The sequence below is a fragment of the Mauremys reevesii genome, linkage group 14, assembly GCF_016161935.1.
Source record: "Mauremys reevesii isolate NIE-2019 linkage group 14, ASM1616193v1, whole genome shotgun sequence".
NCBI lineage: Eukaryota > Metazoa > Chordata > Testudines > Geoemydidae > Mauremys > Mauremys reevesii.
Window position 1 is genome coordinate 37923928 of NC_052636.1, and position 25427 is coordinate 37949354.

Here is a 25427-nt window from a genome sequence, read left to right on the forward strand (position 1 = left end):
GGACGTGGTCCACGTGAAGGGAAGTGCCAACCTGATAGCGGACGCGCTGTCCCGGAGAAGGGGTCCCGAACTTCCCCGGGTCACTGGGCAGTGACCCCGCTCAGTTCAGTCTCGGAGGGGGGAGAGGTGTGATGGAGCAGGGGCTGTCTGTGTGCTTAGTAGGCAGAGCCAGGTCTGCAGCTGTAACATGAGCCTGGCCTGGGGGAGGGAAGGTCTCACCTCTGGCTGTAGCTAGACAAAAGGGAAGTGGGGAGTGGAGTCAGTTCGTTTCTGGAAGCTGGGGGGTGGGTTTCAGGGGATCCTAGGCTGGGATCCAAGCATCCTGAACCCCCCAGAAAGGCCAGATTGAGGGGTCCTAGCTCTGAACACAAGCTGGGCCGTATCCTGTGTTCCTGTTGTTCAATAAACCTTCTGTTTTACTGGCTGGCTGAGAGTCACTGTGAGTTCAGGAACAAGTCACCTCCAGGAGAGCAGGATTGGTCCTCAGAGAGGGGAACGGGCGTCTCGTGAAGCTTATAGGTCACTGGATGCTCTGGCAACAGGAGGGCTCTGAGTGTAACCCATAGCAAACACAACCTGCTAGGGGATGTAGCTCAGTGGTTAAGCACATGCTTTGCATGTATAAGGTCCTGGGTTCAATCCCCAGCATCTTCATGATCATTTTTTCACCCTGCTGCTTTGCTCATGCCCAGAGGGGATGTGGCCCACCAGTCTCCCTGCACCAGTTTCAGTCCTGCTCAGTGAGGGGCAAGTGACAATTGCATGGAAGGTCCGGGGGTGGGTTCTGCTCCTAAGTCACCTCGGTACATTTAAGATTCCCACCCGCTGTCTGCTTGGGACAATGGTAGATGAGAAGGGCGAATCCTCCAGCACTGGAGGGAAAGGTCCCATCTGCACAGCCTGAGAGGCAAGGAAACAGAGGGGCAGTCAGTGCTCAGGGAGGAGAGGGGTCAATGATTTACTCCCAGCAGGGGACACTGTCTTTTTGAGTATCAGAGGGGTGGCCGTGTTAGTCTGGATCTGTAAAAGGCGACAGAGTCCTGTGGCACCTTCTAGACTAACAGACGTATTGGCGCATGAGCTTTCATGGGTGAATCCCCACTTCGTCAGATGAATGCAGTGGGAATTCTGTGCCTGGCTAGCCAACTACAAAAGCAGTTTCTCCTCCCTTGGTGATCACACCTCAACTGCTAGAAAAGGGTCTCATCCTCCCTGATTGAAGTACCTTGTCATCTCTAGACTGGTTCTTGCCTGCATACTTATACCTGCCCCTGCAAATTTCCACTACATTCACCTGACGAAGTGGGATTCACCCACGGAAGCTTATGCTCCAATACGTCTGTTAGTCTGTAAGGTGCCACAGGACTCTGTCTTTTTGAGGCGAGTGCTGCTGGCTTGAGATGGTGCTGACGATGGATAGAAAAAAGGCTGGAGTCAATGGCAGATGGGACCACAGAAGGGGAAGGGGAATGGCAGCCCCACAGAAGGTCCTCGGTGCTCAGATGCCCCCAGTTATTGCACCCCGGCCTGTCCTAGACAGAGAAAAGACACCGAGGGACCCAGCCCCCCTACAGTGATCCCATGGACAAGAACCTGGTTAGGAGTGGGGTGAAGGTTCCCTCTGGGCAAAGGGAGCTGAAATCCCTCCATGTCCTGGAATTTAAGCAATGAAAGCTTCAAACCCTGCACGGGTGTGGGCTGAGGTGCATCAGCAGAAGATTGGGCTGGACAGAGGTGGCAGGTTTGTATAATTTTTGGTGGTGCCCAGAATGGGACCAAGTCCTGCCCCACCTGCCACACACACCTGTGTAAGGCTCTGGGAAGGAGTTTGGTTGTGGGAGGGAGAGGGGTTGGGCTCTGGGAGAGTTTGGGTGCAGGGTCTGGGCTCAGTGAGGGGGTTGTGGTGAAGGAGGCAGTGTGGGGGCAGGCTCTGGAGGGAGGTTGGGTGCAGGTGTGGGTCTGGGCTGGGGCAGGGGTTGCAGGAGAGGGTGAGGGTGCAGCATTTACCTCGGGCATCTCCCAAAAGCAACCCGCAGCCCCTAAGCTGGAGGGCCGGGGGCGTCTCTGCGCACTGCTACCCACAGACTCCACCCCCGCAGCTCCCATTGCCACAGTTGGCAGAGTTGGCAGTTGGGGCGGGGGCAGCATGTGGAGACCCTCCATGCCAACAGTTGTTCTTCTCACAGCTGGCTGATAGGGGCAGCAGGGGATCTCCCAAATCTGGGGAATCTCTCTGTGCCCCACTGTTAGCTCTCCATCCTATCTCCCTAACCACGCACACCACTCCTCCCCATTATCAGTGTTTTAGAGAGACCCCTCCTCCCTTTATGGGATACAGACTCTCTGTGACAGAGACTGACTGGGGCTCCTCTCTGCATGGCCCCAGTGGGGAAGGAAAGAGACTGGGGGAGGGGGAGAAGATGGGCAGAAGGAGTCTAATGGGGCAAAGCCAGAATAGAGGAGATTTTCTTCCTGTTAAAATGTACTGGAGTCTCCTCGCTGAAAAGCCGCATCTTGAGTTAAGTTTGAACCAGCAGCCTTTCAATTACCAGGCAAAGGTGTGAACCACAGAGACTGATAACTGCCTGCTTCCCAAATGTGTTTAAAAACATATTCAGGGGTGCAACTGGTTAGTGCAGAGGGGCCATCTGTTGGGGTTATGAGTTCAAGCTTTCTCTCAAGCCCTTTTTTCTCTTACCTGTGTAGTTTGTTTTGCCTAATTCATATACAAAGTGCTACACTAGAAAAAGGAGAGTAAGTTCTAAAATGTAGAGGTGGGTGCATACTTTAGAAACATCCCCCCTGTGCTTCCATTAGTTCCAGCAGATTGTTCACTGGAAGGGCAAATTGATTTCTTTGCTGCTGAGAAAGAGGCCAGGACAGGTCTGTGGGCACCAGATCTCTCTGCTTCTTCCAGTTCCTTCCTGCTCCAGTCACTGCTGTAGGAGGATCCTATATGCACTGAGCCTAAACATTTTCCTGGGCCTTCTTAGCATAGTTGGCAGCATGTCAGTCTCATACTCAGTAGGTCCTGAGCTCACACCTCAGAAAAGACAATGGTTTTCTGCTCCCTACTTCAGATTTTCTAAAGGAAATCAGAGAAAAGAAGCTATAGGAGAGTGGTTCCTAGACACTCTAACACACACAGATTTTTCTAAGGCATTAACTTTTCCTTCTCTGTGGAGTTTGTATTCTCCATAGAGCAAAATAAAACAAAAACATGCAAGTCTAAGACTAATACAGTATGAAACTCAATACAGATAAAATCTCACCCTCAGAGATCTTCCAATAAGCTTCTTTTGCAGACTAGACTTATTTCTTGTCTGAGCCCAATCTTTTCACCTGGTATAGTCCTTGTTCCAGCTCAGGTGGTAGCTAGGGGATTTCTCATGATTGCAGCCACCTTTCTTCTGTTCCACCCCCTTAAACAGCTTTGGTACAAGGCAGGAATCTTTTCTCTCTCTCCTGGGGAAAAGTCCCAGGTTTAAGATGGATTCCTGTACCAGGTGACATGGCCACATGCCCTGTGAGACCCCAAGCCTTCATTGTTCCTGGCCTGACTCACAGATGGTGCAGGACAGAGCCATCTCCAGTCAATTGTCCTGGTTAATGGGAGCCATCAAGAGTCCAAACCACTATTAATGGCCCACACTTTGCATCATTACAACAGGACCTCAGAGTTATAGTTCATATTTCTAGCTTCAGATACAGGAATGATCGGTTCATACAAATAGGCTGAACACACACAGTAGATAATAAGCTTTGTAATGATACTGCACAAGAGACCTTTTGCATGAAGCATGTTCCAGTTACATTATGTTCACACTCATTAGCATATTTTCATAAAATCATCAACATCACAGCAGGAAAAGGGTTTTACTGCGGCACCTGGGAGCAGTTGAGTTTCATGTTCAGGCTCTGCTATGAGTTCCTCCAGGTTTCCCTTAAGCACACAGGGCCCTTAGCGGGTACTCTCGATACAGGAATGGCCCAGATACAATGAAGTGATGGGAATTGCATTTTCCTTTTTAATTTTTGAATTTCCAATGACATTTCTGTTTGTGATTTTGTTTTGCTTCGTATAACTGTGTTTTCTCAGGGACTTGATATTTACCAGGCTAACTAACAGCTAATAACGGGAGACTTCCAAGCAGGGCGTGGGCGAGCGGAAAAGAACTGTAAGAGACGCTGGTTTTCAACCTTGTGTTAGATAAGAATAGAATGCAGCTTGTAGCAGAAATTGCTGAGAGAAGTAAGCTATCAGAAAGGAATATGTACAAACAAAATGCAGTTGTTGCTCCTTACTGTATGTCACAAAAGGTATAAATGCTTGCCTTAATTGTTTATCTAACCGAGACCTACCTCGGGAGGGGAAACTCTGCCTGTCTGTACTCTCCCGAATAACTGCAGTTGCTCGAAATAAACGGCATAATATAATAACATTTAACATCTCTGTGGTGGGAAGAACATCTCAACAGCCCAACACTGTGGCATTTGATTTAAAAAAGGAGAACTATACAAAAATGAGGGGGGTTAGTTAAACAGAATTTAAAAGGTACAGTGACTAAAGTGAAATTCCTGTAAGCTGCATGGACACTTTAATGACACCATAATAGAGGCCCAACTTAAATGTATACCCCAATTTAAGAAACACAGTAAAAGAACTAAAAAAGAGCCACCGGGGCTTAACAACCATGTAAAAGAAGCAGTGAGAGACAAAAAGACTTCCTTTAAAAAGTGGAAGTCAAATCCTAGAAAGGAGCATAAACATTGCCAAATTGTAGGTGACAAATCTGAGGAACTGTCACAGACTGAAGTGTCACTAGAGGAGGTTTTGGAATTAATTGATAAACTCAACATTAACAAGTCACCGGGACCAGATGGCATTCACCCAAGAGTTCTGAAAGAACTTAAATGTGAAGTTGCGAAACTATTAACTATGGTTTGTAACCTGTCCTTTGAATCGGCTTCGGTACCCAATGACTGGAAGTTAGCTAATGTAACGCCACTATTTTAAAAGGGCTCTAGAGGTGATCCCGGCAATTACAGACCAGTAAGTCTAACATCGGTACCGGGCAAATTAGTTGAAACAATAGTAAAGAATAAAATTGTCAGACACATAGAAGAACATAAATTGTTGGGCAAAAGTCAACACAGTTTCCGTAAAGGGAAGTCATGTCTTACTAATCTATTAGAGTTCTTTGAGAGGGTCAACAAACATGTGGACAAGGGGGGATCCGGTGGACATAGTGTACTTAGATTTCCAGAAAGCCTTTGACAAGTTCCCTCACCAAAGGCTCTTACATAAATTAAGCTGTCATGGGATAAAAGGGAAGGTCCTTTCAAGGATTGAGAACGGGTTAAAAGACAGGGAACAAAGGGTAGGAATTAATGGTAAATTCTCAGAATGGAGAGGGGTAACTAGTGGTGTTCCCCAAGGGTCAGTCCTAGGACCAATCCTATTCACCTTATTCATAAACAATCTGGAGAAAGGGGTAAAAAGTGAGGTGGCAAAGTTTGCAGATGATACTAAACTGCTCAAGATAGTTAAGACCAAAGCAGACTGTGAAGAACTTAATAAAGATCTCACAAAACTAAGGGATTGGGCAACAAATGGCACATGAAATTTAATGTGGATAAATGTAAAGTAATGCATATTGGAAAAAATAACTCCAATTATACATAAAATATGATCGGGACTAATTTAGTTACAACAAATCAGGAAAAAGATCTTGGAGTCATCATGGATAGTTCTCTGAAGATGCCCACGCAGTGTGCAGAGGCGGTCAAAAAAGCAAACAGGATGTTAGGAATCATTAAAAAGGGGATAGAGAATAAGACTGACTATATTATTACCCTTATATAACTCCATGGTATGCCCACATCTTGAATTCTATGTACAGATGTGGTCTCCTCATCTCAAAAAAGATATACTGGCATTAGAAAAGGTTCAGAGAAGGGCAATTAAAATGATTAGGGGTTTGGAACGGGTCCCATATGAGGAGAAATTAAAGAGGCTAGGGCTTTTCAGCTTGGAAAAGAGGAGACTAAGAGGGAATATGATAGAGGTATATAAAATCATGAGTGATGTGGAGAAAGTAGATAAGGAAAAGTTATTTACTTACTCCCATAATATAGGTTCACTCCCTGGGCTGCTTCTGCTCTACAACTATAATTGTCTTTTTACACCAAAATCACTAACTTGAGCACCCAATTCCATGTACAGTCCTAGTGGATGTAAGGCACAGGTAACTTTTGCCTCAGGGTAGCTTGTTGGCATCAACCCTCTCTCCCACACCTGGAGCTGATGAAATTCCTGGCTGGAGGGACACACACTCTTACAAGTCAAAAGGGAAGGAGCTGATAGAAAAGATCACAGGACTGACCCCAAAGAAGGGTGAGCTGCAAAAGGCAGAAGCAGGCAACTCATCTGGCAGAGCCGAGAGACCACAGTGAAGATGGTGCAAAGATCACTATATTGGAATTAGCAAATCTGATTTTTTTTAAAACAATTTTTTGGGAAGCCCTAATAAAGGCATTTCTTACAGTTCTCTCCGATTTGGATTTTCTGATATCTAATAGGGAATGACATCTGATTGAAGCTTTTCCCAAATGCAGAGCATGTGTAGGGTCTCTCTCCACTGTGGATTCTACGATGTCTGACAAAGTCTGAGTGCTCAATGAAACTTTTCCCGCACTCAGAGCATGTGTAGGGCGTCTCTCATGTGTGGATTCTATGATGTGTGACAAGGCTTGGCTGACTTAATCTTTTCCCGCACTCAGAGCATGTGTAGGGCGTCTCTCCTGTGTGGATTCTCTGGTGTGTGATAAGGTTTGAGCGCCAACTGAAGCTTTTCCCGCACTCAGCGCACGTGAAGGGCGTCTCCCCTGTGTGGATTCTCTGATGCGTGATAAGGATTGAGCGCAGACTGAAGCTTTTCCCGCACTCAGCGCACGTGTAGGGCGTCTCTCCTGTGTGGATTCTCTGATGCGTGATAAGGTTTGAGCGCCAACTGAAGCTTTTCCCGCACTCAGAGCATGTGTAGGGCATCTCCCCTGTGTGGATTCTCTGATGCGTGACAAGGTTTGAGCGCCGACTGAAGCTTTTCCCGCACTCAGAGCACGTGTAGGGCGTCTCCCCTGTGTGGATTCTCTGATGTGTGATAAGGCTTGAGCGCCGACTGAAGCTTTTCCCGCACTCAGCGCACGTGTAGGGCGTCTCCCCTGTGTGGATTCTCTGATGTGTGATAAGGCTTGAGAGCTGATTGAAGCTTTTCCCGCACTCAGCGCACGTGTAGGGCGTCTCCCCTGTGTGGATTCTCTGATGCGTGACAAGGTTTGAGCGCCGACTGAAGCTTTTCCCGCACTCAGCGCACATGTAGGGCGTCTCCCCTGTGTGGATTCTCTGATGTGTGATAAGGTTTGAGCGCCGACTGAAGCTTTTCCCGCACTCAGCGCACGTGTAGGGCGTCTCCCCTGTGTGGATTCTCTGATGTGTGATAAGGTGTGAGCGCTGACTGAAGCTTTCCCCGCACTCGTGGCATTTGTAGTGTGTCTCTTCCAAGTTGATTCTCTCATGTGTAATAAGGGCTGAGTAGCTAGTGAAGTTCTCCTCTGGCCTCTGCTGAGTCTCAGAGGCTTTTACTGTTTCTCGGAGTGCACAACTCCTGGAAACATTCCCTTTGGGTTTTTCTGATAACGTCCCACGTGGTGCTCCTTGCTCAGCATCTTCCTGCTGGGGTTTCTGCTCCTCATTCTCACGCACCATCCTATCACCTGATGGGAGACAGAGAGAATCCAGGCATAGGTCACTCCCTGTGCCTGAGAGAAAGGAAATCTCAGAGACAGGAATTTTAAAAGGGATGAACAAACCAAAATATGTGCAGGAGAGATCAAACCTATCAGGAGCTGATTTTCCCCAGAAGAGAGAGGAAGGGATCAGTTTTGGTCTGCATTTCACCAGAACATGGAGGGGGGAAAGTGGGATCAGGCAGGGAACTGCTGCCAGTTGTTAGTCAGGATAGGTGGGAAGCCATGAGTGACATCTGCCTAATTATTCCACATCTGCAGGGAACAATCCTGAACTTGGAGAGCTCACAAGGTCTTTGTAGGGCATCCCAAATGTTTCCTGTATTCACGGACAGTTTTTGACTTGCTTTAACCAAGTCCTCACCTGTGCAGGCAGCTCTTGGAAGCACTTCTTTCTCAGAACCCTGGAGGTCCTGGACCCACGGCTCTTCCCCTCGTTCCAGCTGAGAGACCACATCAGGTGTGGAATTTAGAAACCCTATGCCAGACAAAGAAAACAAGGGAGGTCGGTGGAATTTGTGGGATACTTGTTACAAAGAATATTCCATGGTTTTAAGCTCAGATCATTTTTAAGCAGTAACATCTGTGGCAAAGTTCCTCCTCTCCTCTAGTAGGTCCTGCGCTTATTGGCGGATTTCCTCCCCTCAGTGGTCTTCCCCTTGGATGAAACCCACAGTCTGGATCAACTCCTCCTATGTCTGTTTAGGAGTAGCGAGACTTGGGGGGAACCCGATCCCACCCTCTACTCCGGGTTCCAGCCCAGGGCCCTGTGAATTGCAGCAGTCTCTATAGTGCTACTTGTAACCGCTGCTTGACTGCTACAGCTCCCTGGACTACTTCCCCATAGCCTCCTTCAAACACCTTCTTTATCCTCACCATAGGATCCTCCTGGTGTCTGGTACTGCTAGATTGTATGGTGTTTCCTCAATCCTCCAGTAGTACATCCTCTCAGTTCTTAGTTCCTTGTGTCTCTGACTCCCAGCTCCTCATACGCACTTCCTTCCTCTGGCTCCTCCTCCTCAGACTGGAGAGAGTTCCCCTTTTTATACCAGGTGCCTTGATTAGCCTGTCCTGATTGGCTGCAGGTGCTCCAATCAATGTAGCTCTCTCCGGTACCTTCTAGAAAGTTCTTAATTGACCCCAGGTGCCTTGATTAGCCTGGAGCGACTGCCATTTTGGTTCCTATGGTACTAGGGTTTTGCTTAGCCTGGAGCTAACATACCTGCTCCTCAATACTTTCCTGTAGCCATCCGGCCTTGCTCCATCACATATCCCCCCCCTCTGCTCAACACCATAGGGTTGTGCAACTTGGGACGCCAGGCAGTGTGCTCGTGAAAGACCATCAGCGTTGCCGTGGTGACATCCAGCCCTATGCCGTATATGGAACTGGAATGGTTGTAGGGATAAGAACCACCTGGTGACCCTTGCATTCTTTTCCTTATTTCTCTGCATCCACTGGAGGGGTGCGTGGTCCGTCACAAGAGTAAATCGCCGGCCCAAGAGGTAATAACGCAGCGTCTCCATGGCCCATTTGACAGCGAGGCATTCTCTCTCGACTACTGCATACTTCTGTTCTCGTGGGAGCAGCTTTCTGCTTAGGTAGAGAATCGGGTGTTCTTCATCTCCAATCATTTGTGACAGAACTACCCCCAACCCCACCTCAGAAGCATCTGTCTGTAAAATAAATTCCTTGGTAAAGTCTGGGGCTATGAGTATGGGGTCATTACAGAGGGCCGTCTGAAGGTCTACAAACGCCCTCTCTGCAGCGTCGGTCCACTTTATCATGTCTGGACCTCGAGCCTTCACCAGGTCCGTTAGAGGACTTGCCCTGCTGGCGAAGTGGGGAATAAACCGTCGGTAGTAGCCTACCACGCCTAGGAATGCACGGACGTGCTTCTTTCGGGTTGGCCGGGGCCAGTTTTGAATCGCTTCTAGTTTATTAGTTTGGGGCTTCACTATACCCCTTCCTACAATATATCCCAGGTACCTAGCCTCTGCTAGTCCTATGGCGCACTTAGCAGGATTAGCGGTGAGGCCAGCCTGCCTTAAGGTGCGTAGTACTGCCTCAACCTTCTCCAAGTGGGTTCCCCAGTCTGGCGTATGGATGATGACATCATCTAGGTATGCAGCTGCATAACTAGTATGGGGGCGCAGCAGCTTATCCATGAGGCGCTGGAATGTGGCTGGGGCCCCATGTAACCCAAAAGGAAGAACAGTGTACTGGAATAGCCCGTCTGGGGTGGAGAACGCTGTCTTTTCTTTAGCTTCTTTGGTCAGGGGAATCTGCCAATACCCTTTTGTCAGATCCAATGTAGTCAAGAAACGGGCACTACCCAGTCGGTCAACCAGTTCATCGATGCGTGGTATGGGGTATGCATCAAACTGGGATACTTCAGTCGGCAAAAGTCATTACAGAATCTCATGGTACCATCAGGTTTGGGCACTAGAACAATTGGACTGCACCACTGACTGTAGGATTCTTCAATAACGCCTAATTCTAACATTTTCTTTACTTCGGCCTTGATTTCTTCTCTTTTGGCTGCTGAGATTCGGTAGGGTCTCAGTGTTCTTTAGGCTCAAGGGATCGTTCGGATATGGTAATAGCTCTCAGTAGTCCTCCCGGTTTTGTAGAAAACATCTCGGTTACGATTAATCATATCGGTTGCCTCGATCTTTTGGATTGGCGTCAAGTCGGGTGATATCTTTACTTGCTCATGTACGTTATCCTCCTGGGGAAGAGTCTCCCGGATGACTAAGCATGCCTCTCGATCATGCCAAGGTTTTAGAAGATTGATGTGGTAAATTTGCTCCGGTTTTCTGCGGCATGGCTGCCGTACCTTATAGTTTACCACTCCCACGGCTTCAATTACTTCATAGGGTCCCTGCCACTGGGCCAACAGCTTGCTTTCTGCTGTGGGCACAAGGACCATTACTCGATCCCCCGGTTGGAACCGTCGAAGCTTTGCTTGGTGGTTATAATGGGTCCGTTGGGTCTCCTGTGCTTTTTCCAAGTGTTCTCGTACAATGGGTGTAACCTGGGCTATCCGATCCCTCATCTGTAGTACACGCTCAACTATGTTCCTTCCGGGATTTGGCTCCTCTTCCCAGGCTTCTCTGGCTATATCCAATATGCCTCGGGGGTGGCGCTCATATAGTAGTTCGAATGGAGAGAAGCCTGTGGAGGCTTGTGGAACTTCCCGGATGGCAAACATGAGGTAAGGCAATAGGGTATCCCAGTCTTTCCCATCCCGGCTCACCACTTTCCTGATCATGGCCTTGAGGGTCCTATTGAACCTTTCCACCAGGCCGTCTGTTTGTGGGTGGTATACAGAGGTCCGTAGGGCTTGTACATGGAGCAATGAACAGAGATCTTTCATCAATTTAGACACGAAAGGTGTCCCTTGATCAGTCAGCATCTCCTTGGGAAGCCCGACCCGGGAAAAGATCTGTACTAACTCCTTAGCTATTGTCTTGGAAGCTGTGTTGCGTAGGGGGACAGCTTCCGGGTATCGGGTTGCATAGTCTAGTACAACCAGTACATGTTGGTGGCCCTGAGTTGTCTTCTCTAGGGGCCCAATCAGATCCATGGCTATGCGTTCAAATGGTATCTCTATTATTGGAAGAGGTATCAAAGGGGCCCGCAAGTGTGGGCGAGGGCTATGTAGTTGACACTCTGGACAAGAGGTGCAGTATCGCCTGACATCTTCATGTATTCCTGGCCAGAAGAACCTCCGCAGGATCCTGGCCTGGGTCTTCTCTACCCCTAAGTGTCCTCCAAACAAGTGACTGTGGGCGAGGCTCAATATAGCTTTTTGATGTTTTCGGGGCACCAGAAGTTGATGTATCTCCTGCTCCTGCATTTGCACCACACGGTACAGGAGATCTTTCTTCACTATAAAGTAGGGTCCTGGACCTTGGACCTTCCCCTCCACTGGTATCCCATCTATCTCAGCCACCTCTTTCCTGACGTTATCATATCTGGGGTCCTCTGCCTGGTCCCGTCCGAACGTCTCTCTCCCAGGACTACCCTGCCTGAGCTCCCAGGGGTCGGCTTCTGCTTCTTCCAATGGCCTGTCGCCCTCATGGCTGGGGCCAGCCTCCGGCTCACCTTCCGTGTTGGTAGTTTCACTGTTGGCTGCTCGTGCCCGTCTGCCTACTAGCGCAGTCTTCTGGCCTTGGGTCAGGATCTGGGTTCCCAAAGCCTTCATGCCTTCCTTTCTTTTTTTCTTCCGGGCCTTTGGGGGGCTGAGAATAGATCCTGAGAAAACTCAGAAAACATTGGGGGTTGACATTCCCCCAGTGATGAGTCGCTGTCAACAGGTTCTCCACTTCCCTGCAGCCTCTCAGGGGGAAGTAAATTATCAAACCCTGGATAGTCTCTCCCAATAACTACAGGATATGGGAGTTTAGGTACAACACCCACTGTCACCTCAATGGGGTTCCCCTGAACCTCTATCTCCACTGGGATGATGGCGTATTGGCTCACGGCCCCATGCACACATGTCACTGCTACACGTTTGGCTTGCAGCAGCTGGCTACTTTTTACCAGCTTACCCGATATAAGGGTGATAGCACTTCCTGAGTCCATCAGTGCTGTAGTCTTTGTTCCATTTATCTTCACTGGCCTGGTATAGTTATGTGGGGCTAACGCAACGCCCGTCAGGTGGATAAGGGAGCATGGGACCTCCCAATCCCCCAAGTTGCATTGCATAGGCTCTTCGGTGCTGGGACATTGTGCAGCTATGTGTCCCCACTTCCCACATGCATAACATCTATAACGATTTCTAGTCAGTCTCCCATCCTGTGGGCTAGGGGTTTTAGTCACAGAGTTCCCTCCACTCAGGCCAATCCCTTCCTTCTGGAGTCTCTGTTGGTTTTCAGCCCCCCTCTTCCTCCACCTAGGACTCCCCAGGGGTTTGGCTGTCCCTCCTTCCAGGGTTGGGGTTGGGTGTTTGCTACGGAAGGGGCTTTCCTTGCGTAGTTGGGTCAATTCCCTGGCTGTCATGCGTCTTTCTACCAGCGTGGTCATCTCATCATAAATGCAGGGATCGTTCTGGCTTACCCATTTGCGAAGATCTGGTGGCAGTGCCCTCGTGTACCGGTCGATGACCAGAACCTCTAGTATCTCTTCCAGACTCCGGGATTCTGTTTGCAACCACTTTCGTGCGAGATGGACGAGGTCATATAATTGGGATCGTGGGGTTTTGTCTTCCCGGTACCACCACTCATGATACCGCTGGGCCTGTACTGCGGATGTTACCCCAGATCTGGCCAAGATCTCTGCCTTCAGCTGGGAGTAGTCTGCTGCAGCTTCTTCAGGCAGATCATGGTAGGCCTTCTGGGCCTCCCCACACAGGAACGGGGCAAGGATGCTAGCCCACTGATCTCGAGGCCAGGCCTCCCGTAGAGCTGTCCTCTCAAAGGCCAGAAGGTATGCCTCTACCTCATCTTCCCTCATTTTCTGCAGCCAATGGTTAGCCCGTATGAGCCGTGTCCCATCATGCCCACGGTTCATTTCTGCAAGGGTCTTTACCTGGCTTACCAGTTCCCGCAACATAGCTCGGTTTTGAACAGCTTGGTCCATCAGCAGGCGGTTAGTTTCTTGCTGCAGCCACACTGCTTCTTGCTGGGCAGCTGCCTGGCCACGGGTAGCCTCCTGCTGGGCCGCCGTGGCTTGTATCAGTGCCCGTACTACATCATCCATTGTGGTAACAAATTGTAACCCCCCTTCCCTTTTTGTGTGTGAGTGTGTGTGTTTTTTAAATCACCCTCCTTCTTCCGCCGCGCTGTGCACACCAAAAATCCCACCCCTGACACCAGTTGTGGCAAAGTTCCTCCTCTCCTCTAGTAGGTCCTGCGCTTATTGGCGGATTTCCTCCCCTTGCAGTGGTCTTCCCCTTGGATGAAACCCACAGTCTGGATCAACTCCTCCTATGTCTGTTTAGGAGTAGCGAGACTTGGGGGGAACCCGGTCCCACCCTCTACTCCGGGTTCCAGCCCAGGGCCCTGTGAATTGCAGCAGTCTCTATAGTGCTACTTGTAACCCCTGTTTGACTGCTACAGCTCCCTGGACTACTTCCCCATAGCCTCCTTCAAACACCTTCTTTATCCTCACCATAGGATCCTCCTGGTGTCTGATACCATACAATCTAGCAGTGTTTCCTCAATCCTCCAGTAGTACACCCTCTCAGTTCTTAGTTCCTTGTGTCTCTGACTCCCAGCTCCTCATACGCACTTCCTTCCTCTGGCTCCTCCTCCTCAGACTGGAGTGAGCTCCCCTTTTTATACCAGGTGCCTTGATTAGCCTGTCCTGATTGGCTGCAGGTGCTCCAATCAATGTAGCTCTCTCCAGTACCTTCTAGAAAGTTCTTAATTGGTTCCAGGTGCCTTGATTAGCCTGTTCTGATTGGCTGCAGGTGCTCCAATCAATGTAGCTCTCTCCGGTGCCTTCTAGAAAGTTCTTAATTGACCCCAGGTGCCTTGATTAGCCTGGAGCGACTGCCATTTTGGTTCCTATGGTACTAGGGATTTGCTTAGCCTGGAGCTAACATACCTGCTCCTCAATACTTTCCTGTAGCCATCCGGCCTTGCTCCATCACACATCCCAAGACCAGCTTCCTTGGCTCCACGTGGCAGGAGAGGAGTTATTAATCATATGCATTACCTTAGTGCCTAAGGACCAACTAACAGTGTGTCTCCGTTGTGCTAGGCACAGTACAAATGCAGAATAGTAGATGGCCCGTGCTCTGAAGAATTTACAGTCTAAATAGACAAGACAGACACAGCATGGGGGAAGGGGTAGAACCCTCTGTTAGAATGGCGATATTCAGGCCTGCCTGCAAAGCCTATATTTTAAGAACTTAGGTGTATTTTTATCACTTAGCTAGTTACAGGAGTATGAAAACAAAGAAACAAAATCACAGTCTGCCTGTGTCTGGGCCTTCTCTCACTAGGATAGGCTGAGGCCTTGTTATTAGGCTAAGGCCTTTGGCTAAGCAGCAGGGGCAGCCATAAGCTGGGAAGCGAAGGGTCACATCCTCACATTCCAAACCAGTCACACTGAAATAAGGTGCTATTGGGCTGTTAAGAAGTCGATCCTGTCTGGATCTTAAGATGGTTAAAGAAACCTTAATTTGATAGCATTCTGTCTGGCAAGAAATCACTTATCAATGGTTGTGAAACCCTCATTTCTGTATTGCTTTATCTTTATGGCCACAACTTTTACATTGTTAATCAGTCTGGTTCGCTAATTGTTTCTCTCTCCTGTATAATTAATGTTGCCAGGTGTAAGTTAATTAGGGTAGTGGTTTATAATTGGTTAGAGCAGAAGTAGGCAACCTATGGCAGCACATGAACTGATTTTCAGTGGTACTCACACTGCCCAGGTCCTGGCCACTGGTCCAGAAGGCTCTGCATTTTTAATTAATTTGAAATGAAGCTTCTTAAACATTTTAAAAACCTTACTGACTTTACATACAATAGTTCAATTATGTATTATAGACTTATAGAAAGAGACTTTCTAAAAACGTTAAAATGTATTATTGGCACATGAAATCTTAAATTAGAGTGAATAAATGAAGACTCAGCACACCACTTCTGAAAGGTGGCCAACGCCTGGGTTAGAGAATTAGTCACAATATGTTAGAATTGGTTAGTTAAATTTCAGCACAATGATTGGTTAAGATATAGCTGAGAATATTGCTCTATAAATGGGGTCAAAGTGGAGGGGGGAAGGAAATTGGAATAATAGAATATCAGGGTTGGAAGGGACCTCAGGAGGTCATCTAGTCCCACCCCTGCTCAAAGCAGGACCAATCCCCAACTAAATCATCCCAGCAAAGGCTTTGTCAAGCCTGACCTTAAAAACCTCTAAGGAAGGAGATTCCACCACCTCCGTGGGGAACCCATCCCAGGGCTTCACCACCCTCCTAGTGAAATAGTGTTTCCTAATAGCCAACCTAAACCTCCCCCATTGCAACTTGAAATCATTACTCTTGGTTCTGTCATCTGCTACCACTGAGAACAGTTTAGACCCATCCTCTTTGGAACCCCCCTTCAGGTAGTTGAAAGCAGCTATCAAATCCCCCCCTCATTCTTCTCTTCTGCAGACTAAACAATCCCAGTTCCCTCAGCCTCTCCTCAGAAGTCATGTGTTCCAGTCCCCTAACCATTTTTGTTGCCCCCCGCAGGATGCTTTCCAATTTTTCCACATCCTTCTTATAGTGTTGGGCCCAAAACTGGACACAGTGCTCCAGATGAGGCCCCATGAATGTTGGTTAGGGGGCGAACAGGAACAGGGACACAGGCCAGGCTCTGCGGCATCAGAGCTGGGAAGGGAACAGACTGTATCGGCATACAGAGATAAGCCCGACTGGTGTGAAGGGCTTCGGAATATGTAATCTTATAGGTGTAAAAATTGTACAGACTATACCACCCTGTGACATCATCAACGAAGTGCCCATTTGTGCCTGGGTAGGGGCCCTGCTACAGGAGGGAGGATGCAGCAAGGACTCAGGATCGGTGGCCGGGGTCGCTGTGCATAGGAGATGGGGAGGTTATGTGAGGAGGGGGGTAATGAGTGGGAGAGGGAGGTCAAGAGTTAAAATAATAATATTTGGGGGAAAAAATGTATAATAAAGTGAAACTGAACAGAAATAAAACTGGAGTGGAGGCTCTAAAGCAATAAGGCTTTGGTAGGGATTTGGGGTTAAAGGTCTGGGATCCCCCACAGCTCCAGATCCCCAAACCTCTCCTCCCTCCCACTGACCCACCCACCCCACTTCCTGGGTGCCCTTCCCCCACACTCCCCTCCCCTTCTTCCCATTACTCTCAGCCAGCACCACCTCCCGGCACCTTGAGAACATCTTGTATTTTGTCCTCGTCTCTCACAGCCTCCTACCTCCCTGCTGCTTCTTAGCTCTAACCCTGCACACACCCGCCCCATGTCCTGGCATATCTACTACCCCCCATCTCCGTCCCTCCCACGGCTCGCTTATCCCTTCAGCCATGGGATCCTGAACGGCAACATTACACGCTCTCCTAAAAGAGCTCATCTGACTGTCACACAAGCCATGCATGAGCCACACACCTATTTACTCAATTTAGAATTCTACAGGCAGCATATTTTCCTCTTAAAATGAGGAAAAGGCATGAAAGCGACAGTTACTAATGTAGTTATGAATGTAGCCAATAAGGATACATTCAATGCAATTTTAAAATGACTGACAGCACCAAAAAGGCACATGTCCAAAAATGGTACTAGTGGGTGGGAGATAAGGCAAAAAAAGGGGGGGCAAGGAAACTTGTCAAAACTTGTATGAGGAATAAAGGTATAAAGTTATTACTGCTCAGGTTCTTCAGAGACCCCACAGCTTCTAATAACCCAGGGGACAGGACTTCTTACCCAGCGAGGTCACTGTCTCATAGTTCTCCTGCATGACATCCCTGTAGAGGGCTCTCTGAACAGGGTCCAGTAGTGCCCATTCCCCCTTGGTGAAATACACAGCCACCTCCTCGAAGGTCACCGGCCCCTGCAAGAGCAAGAGTCCAACACTCAGTAACTGCTGCCCCACTCACAGCCCCACTATTCACGGAACAGCAGCACCAGGTAAATGGAAGCTCCGGGAGGCACATGTTAACGGAGTCCCACCCCACCTTGCCTAGAACAGACAGGCGGCATCAGAGGGTAGAAAGAGAGAAACTTTGTGTCTCCCAGCTGACAGACGGAGGCAGGGTCTTCACATTTATCTACTAGCCAGAGCTTGATATAGGAGATGGGGCTGGCTCTGGACCCTACTAATGGCTCCCTGGTAGGAAACACTCTCCAAATAAAATATAAGAAAGAAAAGGGAAGTCAGTAGTAAAGAATATTAGTTAGAACAGGAGTAGGCAACCTATGGCATGGGTGCTGAAGGCAGCACGCAAGCTGATTTTCCGTGGCACTCACAATGCCCGGGTCCTGGCCACCAGTCCGGGGGGCTCTGCATTTTAATTTAATTTTAAATGAAGTTTCTTAAACATTTTAAAAGCCTTATTTACTTTACATACAACAATAGTTTAGTTATATATTATAGACAGAGAAAGATCTTCTAAAAATGTTAAAATGTATTACTGGCACTCAAAACCTTAAATTAGAGTGAATAAATGAAGACTTCTGAAAGGTTGCTCACCCCTGAGTTAGAAGGTCAGAATTGTAGAAAATTGGTAAGGGAAGTATGACGTTATTGATATAAATTGGGACCATATAGAACATGGGTTGCAACCAAGGTCCTGTAGTGGCAACAAATCTGATGTAAAGGGGATCATATGAGGTGTCTAAGACCAGGTTATGGGTTGCTGGTTATGATTATGCTGTCTGTATGTATGTATCATTTTGTAGTTGAAGTTATGAGTATTGGCTCTATCCTGTCTGTATTTCAAGCTGGTGCTGTGCTTCTGGGAGACATCGCAGACAAGCTGGTGTTAGCTCTGCCTAGCCTGCTTGATGGCCCATTAAGGACCATCAGCTACACAATTGACCCATGGAGAGAAGGCAGACACGCCTTGTGACTCAGCAAAGTATGCAGGGACTGGCCCATGTGACCCCAGACTCCATTTTGCTGTAATTTTCCACAGTAAGGACAAGGAGGTTCTTACACCTGGAAAAGCCTATATAAGGCTGATGCCTCATCTCCATCTTTTCTTCAATCCTGCTTCTACCTCTGGAGGGACTTTGCTACATGCTGAAGCTCTACACAAGGGACTGATGACCCATCCCAGTGGGGGATGTTCTCCAGAGACTTGATTTGAACCTGCAGTTTACTCCATCACTGCTACAAGCCTGAACTAAGAACTTTGCCATTACTGTATGTAATTGATTCAATTTAACCAATTCTAGCTCTCACCTCTACCTTTTTCCTTTTATGAATAAATCTTTAGATTTTAGATTCTAAAGGATTGGCAACAGCGTGATTTGTGGGTAAGATCTGATGTGTATATTGACCTGGGTCTGGGGCTTGATTCTTTTTAATCGAAAGAACCTTTTTCTTTTATTGGGGTGTTGGTTTTCATAACCATTCCTCCCCGGGACGTGTGGCACTGGTGGTGATACTGGGAGACTGGAATGTCTAAGGAAATTGCTCGTGTGACTTGTGGTTAGCCAGTGGGGTGAAACCGAAGTCCTTTTTGTCTGGCTGGTTTGGTTTGCCTTAGAGGTGGAAAACCCCAGCCTAGGGCTGTGACTGCCCTGTTTGAGCAAGTGGTCCTGAATTGGCACTCTCAGTTGGGTCCTGCCAGAACTGCCTCGTCACAGGAAGCTATCAGAAATCAATGACCAATCAATGAAAATAAGAAGGAAGTTTTGAAAAGTATATTAATCCTAACAATGGTAGTGATAAATTACTAGACGGAAATGGCAGAATTATCAAAACTAATGCAGAAGAGGTAAAAGTGTTCAATAAGTGTTCTCTCCTGGATTTGGAGAAAAACAGATGCTGTACTCGTATCATAAGATGTTGACGACGACACTCCTTCCATTCCAACAAGAACTCACAAGGACATTAAACAGCAGCTATTACAGTTAGACATGTTTAAATAAGCAGGTCCAGATAACTTGTATCCAAGAGTTTTTAAAGACCTGGTGGAGGAGCGTGGTGGACTATTAATGTTGATTGTAATTAGGACTTGGAACACTGGGAAAATTCCAGAAGACTGGAATTAAGCTAATGCTGTGCCAATACTAAAAAGTGTAAAAGAGATGACCCAGCTAATTACAAGATAGTCAGTCTGATATCAATACTGAGCAAAATAATGGAGCAGTCGATACTGGATTTCGTTAATAAAGAATTAAAGGAAGGCAATATAATTAGCACCTATTAACAAAGGTTTAGAGAAAATAGATCCTATCAAACTAACTGGATATCCTTATTAGATGAGATCAAAAGTTTGGTTGCAGCTAATAGTATTGATGTAATATATCTAGACTTCTGTAAGACATATGACTTGATTCAGGACAATATTTTGACTAAAAAACTAGAATGATACAAAATAAACACAGCATACATTAAATAGATTAAAAACTGGGATTGTAAATGGGGAACCATGGTCAAGTGGATTTATTTCTAGCGGGTTCCCACAAGGATTGCTTTTTGCCCGTGTGCTATTTAACATTCTTATCAATGACCTAGAACAGAATATAAAATCATCACGGATAAAGTTTGCAGTATCACAAAGATTGCGGGTGGTGGTAACTAATGAAGTGGCAGTAGATTCAGGCTACAGCACTGGGAGTCTGGGAGGGTTATTTCCTGTTCCATAAAGAGGAGAAGTTCCATTCCCAAATTCCATGCCTTGAAATTAGGCCCTATCTGACACTACACCCCATATTCAGCATAGTGGTATGGTTATAATATGATTAGGACATAATTATGATGCATTTTGTGCAAGATGCGTCATGTGCTGAATATTATTATCCTATTTGTGTGCATGGATCATGTTTGTATTTGAAGTTATGGATATTGACTCTGTAGCTGTATTTCAAATGTGCTTACTCTGGGTAACACCCACAACGAGCCTTTCAGGTACAACAATGAAGAGGCCAGACAGTGCTGATGGCTTATCAACAAAGACAATGGACCATGGAAGAGCTTAGCCTTCCTGTGATTGTTTCAGCCAGCCTATGAGTCATGGCTACTATGACTCAGCAGGACACGCTAGGACATGTGACTAGACCACATGACAATGAACTCCATTTTGGTACCTGTATTTTTCCACAAACTGGACTGGGAACTGAGTTTGGAACAAATGGTTCCTGCCATATGGAAAAGCTACATAAGGTGGGTGTGACATCATCTCTTGCCCTCATTCCCCGCACAAGAGAACTCCTGGAAACACCTGAGGAACAAAGACTGAACTGGGGGAACTGCTGCTCCCAGGGTAAAGGGATTTCTAGCTTGTGTATGGAAACTTGGGGGACTGCTTGTAGCATCAGTCAGGGTGAGAAATTGCTAATTCAAATTCTATCCATCTAGTATGTTAGGCTTAGTTTGAGTTTTTGGTTATCTGCTAAGTAATCGGCTTTGATCTGTTTGCTATCACTTAGAATTGTTGGGATACGTTAGGGTTCAGTAAAACAGCTGGGAAGCTGCTAATGTGCTGACATGCATTGGGGACAAAGGCATAAGCAGGCAGGAATTCTTTGCTTAACAAATAAGTTGCCATATTTTTCCTCTCTCTGTTGCTTGTAATAATTGACATTGATGCAGCTGCATAAGAAATGTAGTTGCTGGAATAAATGTCCTTTGTGTGAAAGAAAGTAAAAGAAATGTTATCTCCCCCTCCCTTCCTTTCCCAGCTACATAAACAAGCCCTGGCTTATGGCCCCTTCCTCCCTCCCCGAGAACTGCTCATTGACCCTTCCTCCATACCCCGAGAACTGCTGTTTAGGGAAATTTGTGGCAACACGTTATTGCAAAGAACGGTATTTTCAAGGTAAAAATGCCTCTATGATATGTGTAATACTGTGATAGTGGATAGGGGTGGGTATACTAATTGTATGAGTGTTTACTACTTAATGAGGGGTTTTGAGGTGTTGTAACGGATGTAGATGTTTACATACAAACTTAGATAAAAGGCATGTGATGTAACTAATCCAGTACTTACTCGATAGTTGGGTCAAGGGGAACAAGTAACACAATAAAGAAGCCTGTATTCATATCCGCCTCTGGATCAACCAGCTCCTTTTTTGTTCTAACAATAATTACTTAAAATCTACCTTTCTGCCATTAATAAACTTGTTTTATGCTTTATCTTAATCAGTGCATTTTGAATGAAGTGTTTGGGAAAAAGCTGAGCTTGGTTAGCAGAGGCTTGTTGTGCACATCTTTCCCATATCGAGGGGAAGGGGAACTATATTAATGAGCTTACATTATCCAGATCCCTGTGCACTATAAGATGGTATAATTCTAAATTTATACTACAGCAGGTGTGCAAGGTTGGGGAGCTGGGAAATTGGCTGTTGTTGTCTATCTGTCCTTGAGTGGCTCAGGCAAAGCACTCAGGTAGCTTAGTTGGATGCATGGCGCCACCTGCTGTCGTGTTGGGTGATAACAGGCCCTGGAGAGGCTGGCTGAATCTCTAGCAAAGCAGTGTGAGAAGGGCAAGCCCAGCTTGAGGGTTAGAGGGCGCAGCGGTTCCCAGAACCATCCCAGACTGCACCCCGGGGTGACAACCCATCACACCCTAAATTACATAAGTTTCAGCAGATTTGTCACATCCTGTCCCCTCCCTTTCTCCACCCGAGATATTTCCTGCCTCCCACCACCTCCAGCAGCTCCTATCCTCCTATGCATTTACTGCTCCTCTCCCTCCAAGCAGAACCCACCACCAGCTCCCTGGTAATCCCTTACCTGAGCCAGCTCCATTGCAGCCATTTCCTTCCCTTTGGGAGGATGAAATGATCTGGAGCAAAACGTGGACGTTAATCTGCAGCCTGCCAGGACGAGAAGGGCAATGTGAGAGAATGCAGAGGGGGCTTTTGTCCATTCCACATGCTGATTCCCCCCCTGATTTTTCCCTTTTAATGGACACTCTAGGTTCTGCCACACTGTGAAGCACAGAGTGACCTTATTCCAGTACAGGCCTAGCCCCCTCCCACCAGGGTGTAACCCTTTGAGACACGGTGAAACCCTCCCAGTAACATCCTCTGTTATACTTACCAAGTTTGCAGACAATACCAAGCTGGGAGGGGTTGCAAGTGCTTTAGAGGATAGACCAGGGAGGGAGAGCTCAGTGGTTTGAGCATCGGCCTGCTAAACCCAAGGCTGAGAGTTCAATCCTTGAGGGGGCCATTTAGGGATTTGGGGAAAAAATCCATCTGGGGATTTGTCCTGCTTTGAGCAGGGGATTGGACTAGATACCTCCTATGGTCCCTTCCAACCCTGATCTTCTATGATTAAAATTCAAAATGATCTGGAGAAAAGGCCTGAAGTAAATAGGATGAAATTCAATTAGGACAAATGCAAAGTGCTTCATTTAGGAAGGAACAATCAGGTGCACACGTACAAAATGGGAAATTCCTGCCCAGGAAGGAGCACTGCAAAAAGGGAGCTGGGGGCCATAGTGGATCACAAGCTAAGTATAAGTCAACAGTGCAAACGGGCAAACATCATTCTGGAATGTATTTGAGGGAGTACTGTAAGCAAGACACAAGCAGTAATTCTTCCACTCCACTTTGTGCGGATTAGGCCACAACTGAAGAACTGTGTCCATTTGTGGGTGCCACATATGAGGAAAGATGTGGACAAATTGGAGAAAGTCCAGAGAAGAACAACAAAAATGATTAAAGGTCTAGAAAACATTACCTATGAGGGAAGATTGAAAAAATTGGGTTTGTTTAGTCTGGAGTAGAGAGGACATGATAATAGTTTTCAAGTACATAAAAGGTTGTTACAGGGATGTGGAAGAAAAAATTGTTCTTAACCTCTGAGGATAGGAGAAGTAGTAATGGCCTTAAATTGCAGCAAGGGCAATTTAGGATGGAGATTAGGAAGAAACTTCCTGTCAGAGTGGTTAAACACCAGAACAAATAGCGTAGGGAAGTTGTGGAATCTCCATCATTGGGGATTTTTAAGAGGAGGCTGGACAAACACCTCAGGGATGGTCTAGATAATACTGAGTCCTGCCTTGAGTGCAGGGGACTGGCCTAGGTGACCTTCCAAAGTCCCTTCCAGTTCTATGATTCTATGAACCAAAGGCCAGTGAAGAGCAGAATCAAAGGAGTCACTCTGGGAGATTCTCCCTGTCACTGTCCCCAAGGCAGCTCTTTCAGGTTAACTAAGTTGTTTGAAGCTTTAGCCTTTGTAGAGTCTCTCCTGGGAGTGCCCCTTTCATGGGCTGGGCCTAGTTTTAGCCTTTGGGAAGAGTGACCCCGGGGGCTCTGAGACTGGGCCTTCTTGCCTCAGCACATCTTGTTTCTTTCTGTGGCTCCCCGGTGAGTCCAAATGAGTAGATACTCCTGATAGAGACTGTGAACATAAGAAGGGCCCACTGCGTCAGAGCAATGGTCCATCTGGCTCAGTGGCTAATGCCAGGTGCTTCAGAGGGAAAGAACAGAACAGGTAACCATCAAGTGATCCATCCCGTCAACCATTCCCAGCTTCTGGCAAACAGAGGCTAGAGACACCATCCCTGCCCAGCCTGCCTGTGACACTGGCAGATGAGGTGTTAGCTCTTACACAAGCCTCTATGTCTTAACTGAACATGGACAAACGCACAGTGGAATGAGTCTGACTCACCTGTGTTAGTATTGTTAAAACAGGTATTAGGATTATAAGAACATGTTTAGACTTCGTTAAATGCTTGTGAGTTGCTGCCTGAGTTAACATCTGACTAGCTCCATTGTGAGTCTCTGTGGCTCTGTAAATCACCAGACAGGAGAGAGACTTTACCTAGGTGAAGTGCTGATTGGCAACAGAATGCATTACACCCTGCCTGGCAGGAAAGGTCCATCCACACCAGAGAGACTATTATGGGACGTTAAAGAAGACACAAGGCTGTTGTTGTGCTCTTGATTTCCCATTAGCTGAGCTGGCAGCTCAGAGCACATGGCAGGAAGGGGATGAAAACCCCACACAGAAGGAACTGATTATCTGTATGCTGCTTGGACTCTGGGGGCAAAGTTTTTACGCATCAGGAAGAGATCCCCAGCTGATTAGCCGAGGTTAGTCCTAAGGAAGATATAGAGCTTGCTTATTACAGAAGCTTCTATTGCCTTTGAAATCTAAGACTGCAACCTGTCTGCATCTATAGGATTACCTGCTTTAACTTCGTAAACAACTCAGGGAAAGAGAGATCAGGAGGGACCTGCTGCCAGTTGTCAGTCAGAATAGGAGGGAAGCCATGAGTGACATCTGCCATAATGATTCCACATCTGCAGGGAACAATCCTGAACTTGGAGAGCTCATAGGTCTTTGTAGGGCATCCCAAATGTTTCCTGCATTCCCACAGTTGTTGAGTTGGTTTAACCAATTCTTCACCTGTGCAGGCAGCTCTTGAAGCACTTCTTTCTCAGAGCCCTGGAGGTCTGGGACCCACGGCTCTTCCCCTCGTTCCAGCTGCAAGATCACATCAGGTTTGGAATTTGGAAACCTTACTGCAGGCAAAGAAAACAAGGGAGGTCAGTGGAATTTGTGGGATACTTGTCACAAAGAATATGGTTTTAACCCCCAGCTCATTTTTAAGCAGTAACATCCCAAGGCCAGCTTCCTTGGCTCCAAGAGGCAGGAGAGTTATTATAATAAATCATATTCATTTCCTTAGTGCCTAAGGACCAACTAACAGTGGGTCCCCATTGTGCTAGGACAAGTACAAACCCAGAATAGTAGCTGGGCCATGCCCTGAAGAATTTACAATCTAAATACGCAAGACAGACACAGAATGGGGGAAGGGGTAGAACCCACTGTTAGGTGTATTTTTATCACTTAGCTAGTTACAGGGTGTAGATGAGCAGACTCACCCCTGCGGTGCCTTCTGCTGGTGACTCCTGGGAATTAGCTCATTCCAGCTCTGGAGCGCCTTCTGCAGGCCGGTGATCCACCTGTCCTCTGGCCCCCCTGCCCCTCCCTGGACCCGGTGTCCCTTTA

The 25427-nt window shown here is 47.3% G+C and overlaps 1 non-coding gene and 1 pseudogene across 1 annotated transcript; one reads left to right on the forward strand and one right to left on the reverse strand.

The window, feature by feature from the left end:
• Window positions 1-582: 582 nt before the first annotated feature.
• On the forward strand, window positions 583-654 carry TRNAA-UGC. Its single transcript has one exon. It is a non-coding gene; the product is annotated as a tRNA-Ala (tRNA).
• A 6067-nt stretch (window positions 655-6721) lies between these two features.
• The window catches only part of LOC120381942, a 131245-nt pseudogene continuing 112539 nt past the window's right edge, over window positions 6722-25427 (reverse strand).